This window comes from Thunnus maccoyii, chromosome 4 (genome assembly GCF_910596095.1).
Source record: "Thunnus maccoyii chromosome 4, fThuMac1.1, whole genome shotgun sequence".
NCBI classification, from domain to species: Eukaryota; Metazoa; Chordata; class Actinopteri; order Scombriformes; family Scombridae; genus Thunnus; species Thunnus maccoyii.
This window is the reverse complement of record NC_056536.1, coordinates 425,001-439,056: the sequence shown is the minus strand read 5'-3', so window position 1 is coordinate 439,056 and position 14,056 is coordinate 425,001. Positions and strand designations below refer to the sequence as shown.

The window sequence follows — 14,056 nt, the reverse complement described above, 5'->3', positions numbered from 1 at the left end:
ATTTTTAGTGATAAGGCTTTTTTCATTTGAACACGGCTAGGCGTGCTGTTCTAAATGTCTAGTTGACCAATCAGATTGCTTGGTGGGAACTACGTGTTGTGTAATTCAGGCTTGTGACAGTGGTGATGTAACTTGTGTAATTTCTCTCTCTCTCTTCCTCTGTTTATGTGTACAGGACCTGCTAGAAGCCACTTTGTTGTTAAAAGTGTTTTGTGGAGCCATGCATGGACCCATAACATGTTAAAAACACATCAGTAGCAAGAGCAAGTACTGTAGTTTTCCTGGTATGTAGCCTATCTATTGAAGTAGTTGTTGCCCCACCAATTTTTTAAAAACACCACTGCTCATGCCAATGTGTTGCTCAGTTCTCAATCGTTGGTGATTCCACTGTCTGACAAACTCTAGGCAAGATTGCTGGATTCTTCCGAGATAAACATAATGTAATGCTCAGACTTGCACTTCATTATTTGAATCAAGAATCCTACACTCTCCATGTACTGAAATAGTTGTCAGTAGAAGTCAGAGACAACTCTATTGCCATCCGCCCACAGCCTCTCAATCCGTTGATTATGAACACTTCTAGCAGCTATATAACTCCCCCGGTCTGCACCCCTGTTCTCAATCATAAACCTTGCCACATCTACATTTTCTCCCACTCTGTCCCCTCTTACTCTGAGTGGCAAACCAAACTGAGATACACCATTGCAGAAAAAAGAAAGAACAGTTGAAGCACGCTTGTTTGTGCAACATTCCAAATAAACGACTGTAGCCATCAATGCATCCATGGAAAACAAATCTCCAGGCGATCAGTTTATGATTGGAGTCAATGTGCCTGTAATGAAAATGGAAAACAAGGTTAAAGTGACTACAGAACACATATACAACTGCACGGTTGGTCTTCATCTAGAGACTGATCAGCCTACTACGCTGTTTTATCTCTGTTGTATATAGTAATGGGTGTAGCCGTCTGTCCGTGTGTTAGCATTGTGGCCGGATTTGCACAATGCTTTGTAGAAGGTTCATTGTAGGTCAACTGAGAATTGATTAAATTTCCACAATCATCCACCAAATGGGGGCGCTGTAACCCTGACCAATCACTAAAAGGCGTAACTTCCGAACGGATTTCACGTAACACCACAAAACCTTGTAGAAAGGTTGGACATGGGCTGAGGAAGAACTGATTAACTTTCCACCTGGATTGTCCTTAAATGGATATTTCACTTCAGTAAAACTTGTCAAAATTCAGCAGTCTTACCTCTATCAAAGTGCATCTACAAGTAAGCTAGTGATCACTGCTGTCCTTGTTGTCTGCCCTCAACACCACCATTTCTCCCAGGTGTCAGGCTCCTCATTCACTTCCATTCATTTTAGGGACCTAGTCTAAATATTATACTGGTGGTGTTGAAAACAGATAACGGGGACAGCAATGGTCACAAACTTACTTGTAGATTGCTTTAGATGTGGGTAAGACTACTGAATTTTGGTGGAGGTGGAGTGGGGGGCAGAAGAGGACGGGTGCCTGCTGTCCTCTGCATCTCTTACATTGGACTTAATGTATTTCATTTTTTTCATGCTAATCTGTGTTTGGCCATGACAAGTAAAATTTCGTTCCAAGGGACGACGTCCTCTCTAACCAATCAACAACCAGAATGCAATATTGACATCAAGTTGGTCCAATGATAGTTTCCAGATTTCATCTTCAACTCTCTCCACTGTAAGGCAGAATAGCAGCAGTAGATAGCTCCTTGCGTTAGCCAACGCAACAGTTAGCTTGTTGTAGCAGCCTGAAGAACTCTTTATACATCCATGGAAGGACTGTTAAGGACTATCGTTAAGCTAACGGGAGAAATTATCTGGACTGTGCAGTGCAGCAGCAGCAGGACGCTGACGGGAGGCTGGAGAGAGAAGCAACCGGAGAAACAACCAGGAGAGTTAGCTTGTTTGTCATTGTTGCTAATGATATCAGACTGGTTAACCAGCAGCCACAAAGTTCTGTTAACTAACAAAAAAGATGACCAACAGCTACAAATGGACGTTATGACATGAATACTTCATCTCCATGATAGAAAGAAGAAGACATCAGATAACGTGAGTCAGATACAGCTTCTCTCTCTCTGTCTCTTTGGTCGCTAATTTCATCTCTGATGGTTAAATGTCTCTGTGTGGCTTTTTTTGTGTTTTTTATCTCCTTAACAAGAATGCAGCAGAGATCATATAATGTGTTGTGGGTAACGTTAGTTTGCTTGTTGATGTTACAGTGAGCTGTCTGGACTCACTCATTCATTTGTTTTTAATTGAGTGGTTGTTCAGTCACCTGTTGATGTGTGATTAGTGAATGAGTGCAGGAGGTCTGGCTGCTTGCTTCTGACAGTTTCTTTAGTTCCTTTTTAAGCTGAGCCGTATATTGAGTAATAAGCTTAAAGTAACTAGAATAACAACTGTTATCTAGTGGTGTAACTGATCGTAGTTGATCCATGATCCGTACGTATTGCCCCCCACGGTTTGGCAGGCATCTGAACTGCGGATTAATTGCAAAATTTAATGTCTCAGTTAAAGTAGACATTTTAGAGACAAAGTAAACAAACTGCTGTAAGTACAAGTCATAGACAACAGCGTGTCGTTAACGTTAACAGGGATTTTGAAGAGCAACAATCAAACCAGCATGTAACAGGTCCGATGTGACATTTGAGTTGTTTACCTGCTGTTTAATGTGCTGCAGCTGAGCAGCTAATTAGCATCTAGCTGCTAACTGATGTTAGCGGTGAATGTTTATTATCATCAAGTTTTGATGATGTGGACAGAGGCTGTTTCATTCACTGTTTAAAAGAGGAAGGTTTCATGCCTCATATTGCAATAACTAAGCTTTAAATATTTTATATATTTTATTTTACTTTATTTCATTTAGACATTGGACATCTTAAATGTTGTTTTCATTTAAGACCATGGGCAAAAGTTCCTTGCTGTTTCTGGCTGTAAGTGTTACAGAATAAATGGAGAACGCTGATCCTAATAATGATCCGATCCGTGACTCAAATCCATGATACGATCCAAACCGTGAGTTTTGTGTTCATGTTAACACCCCTAGTGTTAACATATCAGCTTTGTAGACTATATTTTGTATGTCGTGCACATAGATAAGATTGTGTAAGTCATGTATTTGATACATGCATTAATACTTTCTGATGTGAACCTACACTTTTAGATCTGTGAATGTTTTTAGTGTTCAGTCTCTCTAGTATTCAGCACTGATCTGAACCTGTATCACATTATAAGCTTTGTGCTACTTAATATATTTCTGTACACTAAGAAAATACATAGGAAACACGTGTAAATCATGTGATCTGTTGTCTGTTTTTGATGAGAACATAAATCTGTTGACGCAAAAGAGCAATACTATAAATCTGAATTTCACTTTGTTGGTAAAATGACACATTTGATCCACTCCATGGCTAAAATAAGCTCTTCTTTGTTTAGAGACATTATGTATATGCTAGATGTCTTTAAAGAAGCAGCCTTTTCACCACTCAAGCAAATTGTTTTATTGGCATATAAAATTGCCCCCCACCCTTTGCTGCATGTGTGCACATGATGTTCACACGTTATGTGTATGTTTGCAAATTATGTACAATAATTCATTTTTCGAACAGCAGTGATTTGCATCTGACGCATCTAGGTCGCGGAAGTGGTACTCAAAAAACTCGTCCAGGGTTGGCAGGTCTGACTTTGTGATAAAAGCATGAAAATCAGCAATATTATATGTAGGCTATAGTTTTCCGTGCTGTACCATATCTAGTGCCGATTGAGCTGGACCTCATGGGGGGCTTGCCTATTTGTACTATCTGCTAGTTTTTCCTGGACTACACCTTGATAGTGACTCAAGATAAAACAAATCAACATTTACCATTTACCTAAGATCAATGAAAATTTGAATATATTTAAACTTAAATTCAATTCAATAGCCTTATCTGAGACATGGTTAAATCAAGAGAAAGGTATTGAGCTTCTTTATATCAATAGAACCAACAACAGGGGAGGGGGTGTGGCCCAGTATGTGGACAGTGACTTGAAATGCAAACCAGTCGAATATATGACAACTGTAATTGATGATTTAATGCATAACCATGGAAACTGAAGCAAGAGGGATGAGGAATGTACTTGTGTATACAGAACTCCGGGGTCACATGTAGAAACATTTTAAGATAGTTTGAAAGAATTAATGAAAATAAAACATCTGTAATCTGTGGAGATTTATTTAATATTGACCTCCTAAATGTATCTAAACATAAAACATCAGATTTTCTGGATGCATTATATAGAAGAGGGCTATACCTATTGATCACCAAGCCCAGTAGAAAAACCTCCATTTGTGCAACATTAAGCGACTATTTAACTGTGTTTGCAATGTATGATTAATATGAAATATATGATAAATATATGACTTATCATTGTATGATAAACATTGTCCAACAACACCATGTTAACAGAAACGTGGTTATAATAAAAAGCCTTGGATAAAAAATGGGCTTACAAACTTTATGCAAAAAGAAAAACAAACTTTAGAGAGATTTCATAGCAGCCAGGTGATAAAGAAGTTAAAGCAGGAGGAGGAGTAATCCTGTTTGTGTGTCAGTGAGCATCTGGAGCATCTTAACAAGATTGTGGAGTAGCTCCTAAAGAAATGAGCCCAGAAGAGAGTAGAGATTAGGGTTGTGCCCGAATACAAATAATTTAGTCAGCAAAGCACCAATAGTGTTTTTTTAAACTAATATTTGTTTCATATAAATATTTTAAAAATCATTTGTATTCGGGAAGAAACCCCCCCAAAAAACATGTCAAATACCAGCACGCATGTCTGTTACATCACTATCTCAGTCTCTCTCTTCTGCTCCGCTGTTACATCTATCAGCAGGTCTCAACGAGGGGAGTCACATCCACCTGCTACATGATGCACATTTCCTTGTTTGGACATCACTCCCGGAGCTGGGGGTGTTCCCCAGAGAAGTCGCTAAGGAGATGGGTGGATGAGGAGGGAGGAGTATCCTTGTAGAACATTTAAAATGGTGAAGCTGCTCAAATTTTGGTTAATGGCAGGGGTACCAGGCAGGGTCGTTCTGACCCCACCAAGTATGAATGGATGAACCAGTTAAGTTAATGTTGCTCGTTCTGATAACTTTGGCTGCTGTCTGTTTGCTTTTGAGAGCTCTGAGTGGGCTAGGGAGAAGGATCCGCCACTCTTAACTGCGATCCAAGCGACGAGAAGCGATTAAGCCAACTGACCCCTCTAACCGACTGTGATAGGACAGGTCACCTGCTGTCATAGAAGGAAAGATGTGGTCCACATCTAGGGCGAGTGGAGTAGTTGCCAGGAGCAGGCAATTACTCAAGAGGAAGAAGGAGGAGAGCCCGGCTGGGACTCCTAAAAGAAAGAAGGTACCATCTGGAGCGAGAAGGGCTCTTTTCCCGGCTGGGAAAAGAGCAGGCATGATCTTCCTAAGCACGGAGAAGGGATGGAAACCCAAGCGGGCTAGCAAGGGTCTTCCATCGACAGTCATGGTGGGCCTCCGGGTGCCATGGCTAGTCCAACCGTGCAGGCTGTGCGCTGCCAGTCTGGGCTCGGTGAGGGCCGCCCAGACTCAGTTGAGAAAAGCACACAAACCAAGGGTGATTCTTTTCATCTGCGGCAAGTGTGCCGGTACTCACAAGACCCCACACCGAGCGACGTGCCACGCAGCGAAGTGTGGGGCAACCCAATCCGGAGCGGGTACCATCACGGGGTTTAGCCTGCAATACATGCCCTAAATCTTTCTCCTCACAGAGGAGCCTCTCGGCCCATCAGAGGAGGAAACACCTGGGATTGTATGCCAGCAAGGCGAGCGCGCGGGAGGCTAAGGCAACCGATAGTGGGTGGACCCAGGCCGAACTGGCAACCCTAGAGCGCGTACACAACGACCTCGGCGGAAAATCTGGGTTCCTCGAGGCAGCGGTTTCGGCCCTCCCCCACTACACGAAGGCCCAGATACAGCGAAAATGGAGGAGCCTCAGGAGGCTGAGGAGAAAAACTGTGGATAAGTCCCCCACAGCGGTTGCCTTAGGGAAGTTGCCGGACCTCACTGAGGAGCTGCCTCCCACAGCCCCGGTGGCCCTGGTCAAGGAGCACCTCGCAAAGACCTTGCAGGTGAACATTGCTGATGGCGTGTCACCACTGACCTCCTCCTGCAAGGCAACCAACCGTTATCTGAGGAAAGTACTCGCGAGACTGCGGATTCGGGGCCACGCTCGAATCGTGAGTACGGGAAGGAAGACCTGGTCGGATCATCAAAAACGCCTCAAAATGAACAAGAGGCTCCGATACAAGAACTTGCAGACGCTGTATCGGAGCAACAGAATCTCTGCTGCGAGGTTGGTGCTCGATGGCAGGGAACAAATGGTCTGCCGTATTGATCCCAGACTGGTCACTGAGACATACAAGGGGATATGGGAGCGAGATGACAGTTTTGTGGGCCTTGGTCAGTTCGCCTCTTTGCCGGAGGCGGACAACTCGTCCCTATGCCCTCCCATCTCACCGGCTGAGGCGCTACAGGCACTTCGGAAGATGGACCAGGCGAGTGCGCCTGGTCCTGATGGCGTTGGACACAACGTCCTACTTTTGTGGGACAAAAAGGGCGAGAAGCTGGCGGACCTGTTCAACGCCATACTGTACAGTGGGCGGTTGCCGAGGTGCCTCAAACAGAGCCGAACCAACTTGATCCCCAAGTCTAGTGATCAGAGTAAAGCCGGTGACATTAACAACTGGCGCCCCATTACGATCGGCTCAGTTGTCTTGAGAGCGTTCTCAAGAGTCTTGACCATGAGACTGACCGAGGCTTGCGCCATCCACCCTTGTCAGCGGGGCTTCACAGAAGCGCAGGCTGCTCCGAGAACCTGGCCATCCTCGACGGACTTATCCTGGTGAGTAAGTCCCAGAGGAAAACATTGGCTGTCGTGTTCATCGATCTGACCAAGGCATTCCACACTGTCTCCCACAAGCATATTGCCGAGGTGCTTGAGAGACGTGGAGTGGATGAGTTGATTAGAGGTCTCATCTAAGACTCCTACAGGAATTGTTTCTCGACAATAAAAACTGCTCAAGGCGACACCAGGAAGATCGGGATCAAGGTGGGTGTAAAACAAGGCAATCCAATGTCTCCTCTGCTCTTCAACCTGGCCCTCGACCCACTTCTCCACATGTTGGAGAAGCTGGGGGTGGGGTTTAGTGTTGAGGGCACCGCCATCACCGTTCGCGGACGACCTGGTGATTCTGAGTGACTCGTGGGAGGGTATGTCCAGGAACTTGGAAATCCTGGACAGGTTCTCGGACCTTACGGGCCTGAGGACCAATCCCACCAAGTGTCATGGATTCCTTATTGGGAGCAACGACCCAAAACGATACACAGTCAACGACTGCGACGCTTGGTCACTCTCGGGAATGCCCATCCACATGGTGGGGGAGCAGGAATCGGCGAAGTGTCTGGGCGTCCAGATAAATCCCTGGAAAGGGATCCTGAAACCCCCACTTAGAGATACAATAAAAGACATGACGGACAAGATATCCAAGGCCCCCCTGAAACCATCTCAGGAGGTCGAGCTTTTGAGAACGTACGCTATCCCACGGACGGTGTACGTCGCGGACCACGGCTCGGCCTCCCAGACAGCGTTGGACGAGTGTGACAGGGACATTCGGACACAGGTGAAGAAATGGCTCCACCTGGAGCCGTTCACCACCGACGGGTTGCTGTACAGCAGATGTGTGGATGGAGGACTTGGTATCGTAAGATTAGCTGCCCAGATCCCGGCAATCCAGCTGAGGAGGCTGTTGTCTCTATACAACTCGACAGATGACTGCACCAGGACGATCTCCAGAGCCTCCATCCCAGTGTCCCGGATATGGCAGCTCTGGCGGCAGGTGCTGCGGGCAGGCCGGACAGGAACAGTAGGCCGGACTTGGATCAGATCGATGTCAGCAGGGCGAGCACGTCGTCGTGGAGATGGTGTGAGTTCGACAAGTGGTGTAAGTTGATCAAGCAGTGCGTGGGAACGGTCGTGTTCAAGAGCGACAAGATCTCCGACGGCTGGACCTGGGATCCCAAAAAGCACCGGCTTACACAATCGGAATTGATCATGGCACTGCAACTCCGTACTAACACACTCCCTACCCTTTCGCTGCTGTGGAGAGGAAGGGGGCCCAAGGAGTCGCAACAGTGCAGACTTTGTCAACAAGAGAAGGAGACCGTGCAGCATATTATCGGGAACTGTGCGGAGCTCAAGAGGAACCGCATGGCCAGCCACAACAAGGTGTGCGTGTTCCTCCAGAAGGAGGGTGAAGGAGGGCTGGCACATGATGAGGGAAAAGAATTTTTGGTAATGGCAGGGGTACCAGGTGGGGTCGTTCTGACTCCGCCCAAGCATGAATGGATGAACGAGTTAAGTTAATCTTGCTCGCTCTGATAACTTTGGCTGCTGTCCGTTTGCTTCTGAAAGCGTTCTGAGTGGGCCAGGGTGCAAGACCCGCCACTCTTGACTGCGATCTGAGCTATGACAAGCAATAAGCCAACTGACCCTTCTGACTGACTGTGATAGGACAGGTCGCCTGCTGTCATAGGAAGAAAGATGTGGTCAACCCCGAGGCGTGAACGTGTCCGTCGGCCGACGGCACGTGACGCTGGAGTAGGGGCGGCTCCTGGCAGTGTGGATATGGCGAGCGGAGTAGTAGTCTGGAGCAGACTACTACTCAGACGGAGGAAGGAGGAGAGCCCGGCTGGGACTCCAAAGAGAAAGAAGGTACCATCTGAAGCGAGAAGGGCTCTTTTCCTGACTGGGAAGTGAGCAGGAATGATCTTCCTCAGCACGGAGAGGGGATGGAAGCCCAAGTGGGCTAGCAAGGGTCTTCCATCCACAGTCATGGTGGGTGTCTGGGTACCATGGCTAGTCCAAACGTGCAGGTTCTGCGCCGCTAATCTGGGCTCGGTGTTGGCCACCAAGACTCACCTAAGGAAAACACAAGCCAAGGGTGATTCTTTTCATCTGCGGTAAGTGTGGTAGTACTTTTAAGACCTCACACTGAGTGACGTGCCATGCGGTGAAGTGTGGGGCAACCCGATCCGGAGCGGGTTGTATAACGGGGTACGCCTGCAATACATGCCCTAAAACTTTCTCCCCACAGAGGGGTCTCTCAGCCCATCAGAGGAGGAAGCACCTGGGTATGTATGTCAACAAGGCGAGGGCGCAGACGGCAAGGGCAGCAAAGGACAGTGGGTGGACACAGGCTGAACTGGCAACCCTGGATCGTATACACGATGACCTCGGAGGGAATTCTGGGTTCCTCGAGGCCGCGATTTCAGCCCTCTCCCAATATACGAAGGCCCAGATACAACAGAAGTGGAGGAACCTCAGGAGGCTGAGGGGAAAAGCTGTGGTTAAGTCCCCCACAGCCGTCGTCTTGGGTAAGTTGCCGGACCTCCGAAAGGAGCTGCCCCCCAGGGCCCCAGTGGCCCTGGTCAAGGAGCATCTTACCAAGACCCTGCAGGCTCACAGTGTTGACGGCGCGTCACCGCTGACCTCCTCCTGCAGGGCAATTAATGGATATCTAAGGATGGTACTCGCGAAGTTGCAGAGGAGGTGCCACACTTGTGTCGTGAGTACGGGTAGGAAAACTTTGTCATATCACCAAAAGCGCCTCAAGACGAACAAGAGACTCCGATAGAAGAACTTGCAGACATTGTATCGGAGCAACGGAAGCTCCGCAGCGAGACTGGTGCTTGATGGCAGGGATCAAACGGTTTGCCGTATTGATCTCAAACTGGTAACTGAGACGTAGCGAGGGATCTGGGAAAGGGATGATTGTTTCGTGGGCCTCGGACAGTTCGCCTCTCTGCTGGAGGCGGACAACACATCCCTATTCCCTCCTATCTCACCTGCTGAGGCACTGCAGGCATTACAGAAGATGGACCAGGTGAGTGCGCCTGCTCCTGATGGCGTTGGACGTAATGTCCTACTCATGTGGGACAAGAAGGGCGAGAAGCTGGCCGATCTGTTCAACGCCATAATGTACAGCGGGCGTTTGCTGAGGTGCCTCAAGCAGAGTCGTACGACCCTGATCCCTAAGTCTAGTGACCAGAGTAAAGCCGGTGATATCAACAACTGGCTCCTGATCGGCTCGGTAGTCTTGAGAGCGTTCTCAAGAGTCTTAACTATGAGACTAACCGAGGCATGTGCCATCCACCCTCATCAGCAGGGCTTCACCGAAACGCCAGGCTGTTCTGAGAACCTGGCCGTTCTTGACAGACTTTTCAGGCTGAGTAAGTCCCAGAGAAAAACGCTAGCCATAGTGTTCATTGATCTGACCAAGGCCTTCGACACTGTCTCCCACAAGCATATTGCTGAGGTGCTTGAGAGATGTGGTGTGGATGAGTTGATCAGAGGTCTCATCAAGGACTCCTACAGGAATTACTACTTGACAGTAAAAACTGCTCAAGGAGACACCAGAAAGATCGGGATCAGGGTGGGCGTGAAACAGGGCGTTCCAATGTCTCCGCTGCGCTTCAACCTGGCACTGGATCCACTTCTCCACACGTTGGATAGGCTGGGTGTGGGGTTCAGTGTTGAAGGCACTTCCATCACCTCACTGGCTTTCGCCGACGATCTGGTGCTTCTGAGTGACTTGTGGGATGGCATGTCCAGGAACTTGGAAATCCTGGATAGGTTCTCAGATCTCACAGGCCTGAGGACCAACCCCACCAAGTGTCATGGTTTCCTTATTGGGAGCAATGGCCCAAAACGGTACACGGTCAACAACTGTGATGCTCGGTCACTTGCGGGAATGCTTATCCACATGGTGGGGGAACAGGAATCGGCAAAATATCTGGGCATCCAGATAAATCCCTGGAAAGGGATCCTGGAACCCCCACTAAGAGATACAATAAAAGATATGATGGACAAGATATCCAAGGCCCCCCTGAAACCATCTCAGAAGGTCAAGCTTTTGAGAACGTATGCCTTTCCACGGCTCGGCCTCTCAAACGGCGCTGGACAAATGTGACAGGGACATTCGTACACAGGTGAAGAAATGGCTCCATCTGGAGCCTTTCACCACCGACGGCCTGCTGTACAACAGGTGTGTGGATGGGGGACTTTTCATCACGAAAATGGCTGCACACATCCCGGCAATCCAGCTCAAGAGAATGATGTCTCTGTACAACTCAACCGACCAGTGCACCAAAACAATCTCCAGAGCCTCCCTCCCAAAGCCCGAGAAAACGAGTCAGCTGGACCTAGGGCAAATCGACACAAGCGGGGCAAACACGTCAGCGTGGAGAGAGAGAGGGTGTTTGACAACTGGAGCAAATTGGTGAGGCAGGGCTGAAACAATCCGAACTAATCACGGCACTGCAACTCCGTACCAACACACTCCCTAACCTCTCACTGCTGTCGAGAGGAAGGGGGCCCAAGGAGTCACAACAGTGCAGACTCTGTGAACAAGAAAAAGAGACCATGCAGCATATTATTGGAAACTGTGTAAAGCTCAAAGGAAATCCCCAGCAAAACAAAATATGTGACGACCTTAAGAAGGAGGATGAAGACATGGGCTGGCATGTGATGAGGGAAAAAAGACTTGTGTCTGGAGACAGTATTACAGGAGTACTGGACCTCATCATGATCCGGGATCGCACTGCCTTGATTCTTGACGTGACTATCTGTTTGAAAAAACAGAATGCACACTGGTGGATGCGGAGGAAAGGAAGGTCGAGAAGTATGAGAAGTTCAAAAAGGCGGTAAAACATCTCTATCCTGAGATAAAAACAGTTCTGGTGGCCGGGTTTCCTCTTGGAGCTAGACGTAAGTGGTACCAAAGGAACTTCAGAGTACTTTATGTGATTATTAGTAAATGTCTTCTGATTTTGAAGCCATTATCCTTACTAATCAATGTAATATCCTTGTTTTGGGCAGGTGCAGGAGTGGATTGTCAGAAAGACGAACAAGTAAGGCAACACCATTATTAGTGTAAAGGAGCACAAGAATGCTGCACAACAAGTGGCCATGTGTGACCTGTCACAGGAAGAGGAGTTTGTAAGTTCATCAAGTTTCCTGTGCGAACCTGTTCAAAAGCAGAAATTAAATTGATGAACTATAGCAGCCATCTTTTCATCAAATATTATTTGTTTCAGGGACCAATGTTTCAGCTCTACCGACCTTTCTCAGGGCAACAACTGACAGACTTTTTCACCCTATATATCAACTCACCTGCCACAGGTGGCTCCTGATTAGCAATCAGCAGGTAAGGCACCTGACACACTTCCTGTTTCTTCCATATATGGTCTTCTTAGATATACAAAAAAACTGTACCATCATTAAAAGCTCCAGGAATATAACGATTTCATGAACAATAACAGACATCAAATATTTAACATTTCACTAACCGTGTGTGTGTGTGTGTGTGTGTGTGTGTGTGTGCGCGTGTGTGTGTGTGGTTGAGCGAGTGCAGAGAGCGAGCGGCAGAAACGTGACGTGAACACAAGTGGAGCAAAGAAGAAGGTTAGCAGTAAGTTGTCAATAAGGCAGTAAATGTAGAGTACAGACTGTGTGTCAGTTAATAAATGCTGCAGCTCCTCAACACAAAGAAAATACTCGTCTATCAAAAGGGCTGCCAGCAATTCTTATTTTAGTGTCAATCTCAGCCGCTCTTTAACAGAGAACGGAGAAATGTCTGGCTGATGAGTCTCTGTCTTGAGTTTTTCCCCCGTTTTGGATTATTCCATCTTCTGGTGAAGACATATCTTCCACCACTCTCAAAAATAGAATCAGTATTGTGTTTATACATGAAGAGTCTTGCTGTACACTAAAATAATGATTTGTTGTAAGTATTGGAAACACAGTGCTCGGTGTAGACATTGATTCCAGCCCTTCATTCTAACCAGTAACGCTCGTGTTACATCAGACGCCATCTTATGGTGAAGAAATAGATTACACTCTACAGTCGGTAGGCCTGTTGTGTTCATACATCAGGAGGGCTTGCTGTAAAACAATATGTCATGAGCATCTATGGCACAGGAGTCAGGGTGATTCAAGTCTTTTATTCTATAATGAGACACACAACCAGTCAGTTCAGGAGGACGGACAGACGGATCAGCACAGCTTGCTCCCACAACACCATGAAAATCCTTCTCTGCTGTAGGTTACTATGTTGGCTTGAAAGACTTTACATTGTGGTCGTATAGTGATACAATCATAATAAAATAAACTTACAAATGAAATAAAATACATTAAAATGACTGTGTACCTTTTTACAATATCAATAACTCTCTATAACATCAATATCTACAGTATTATACCAAAACTAGAATGGATTCTTTACAGTAGAAAAGATGTCATTTAATCCCATGCAAGTTCTTTTATATTTATATATATATATATATATATATATATTACATTTATGTTCCTCTGCTGCCACCTTCAGGAATGTTACAGTAACAGCAGACAAGCTGGTTTATCCCTGTTAACAAGCATGAATGAATCTGTTACCTATTAAATGGCTGATTTAACTTCACTCTGCTTCACATATCTGAACACACTGTAACGGACTGTGTTCATGTCAGTGTTTAACTGTTATGAGTGTTACTGTAAGAAACATTAGGTCCCAGCGTAAGTCACTGTACACAATGTCCTCTTCCAACCTGAAAGACCAGGTTAACTATAGAGAACATATTTGACCTTCAAAGGTCAGCAACACAATCACAGCCCAAACCTATGCAGTAGAAACATCTGGTCAACGTGAAGTGGAAACAATAACAATACAGGACTCTTACAGATAAAGTATTATCATGAATTTCACCCATATCAGTTCTTCTCTGTCTTGTTTCATACAACCAGAGTTGCCTGGTGCCGGGGACAGGAAGGAGCAGCAGAGGAAAGAGGAAGACGCCAGCTGCAAAAGAAGCTTTCAGCAAGGACAAGGCCAACTAAGACAAAGCTAACCGCTACTTCTCGCCAAATCAAAGTGAAGCTGTATTTTACAAAAACCCTG

General features: G+C 46.4%; 1 long non-coding RNA gene across 1 annotated transcript; it reads left to right on the top strand.

The window, feature by feature from the left end:
• Positions 1-11,398: 11,398 nt before the first annotated feature.
• Positions 11,399-13,986, top strand: LOC121895281. Its single transcript, XR_006095733.1, has 5 exons — positions 11,399-11,871; positions 11,983-12,102; positions 12,201-12,310; positions 12,518-12,574; positions 13,903-13,986. It is a non-coding gene; the product is annotated as an uncharacterized LOC121895281 (long non-coding RNA).
• The last annotated feature ends 70 nt before the right edge of the window (positions 13,987-14,056 follow it).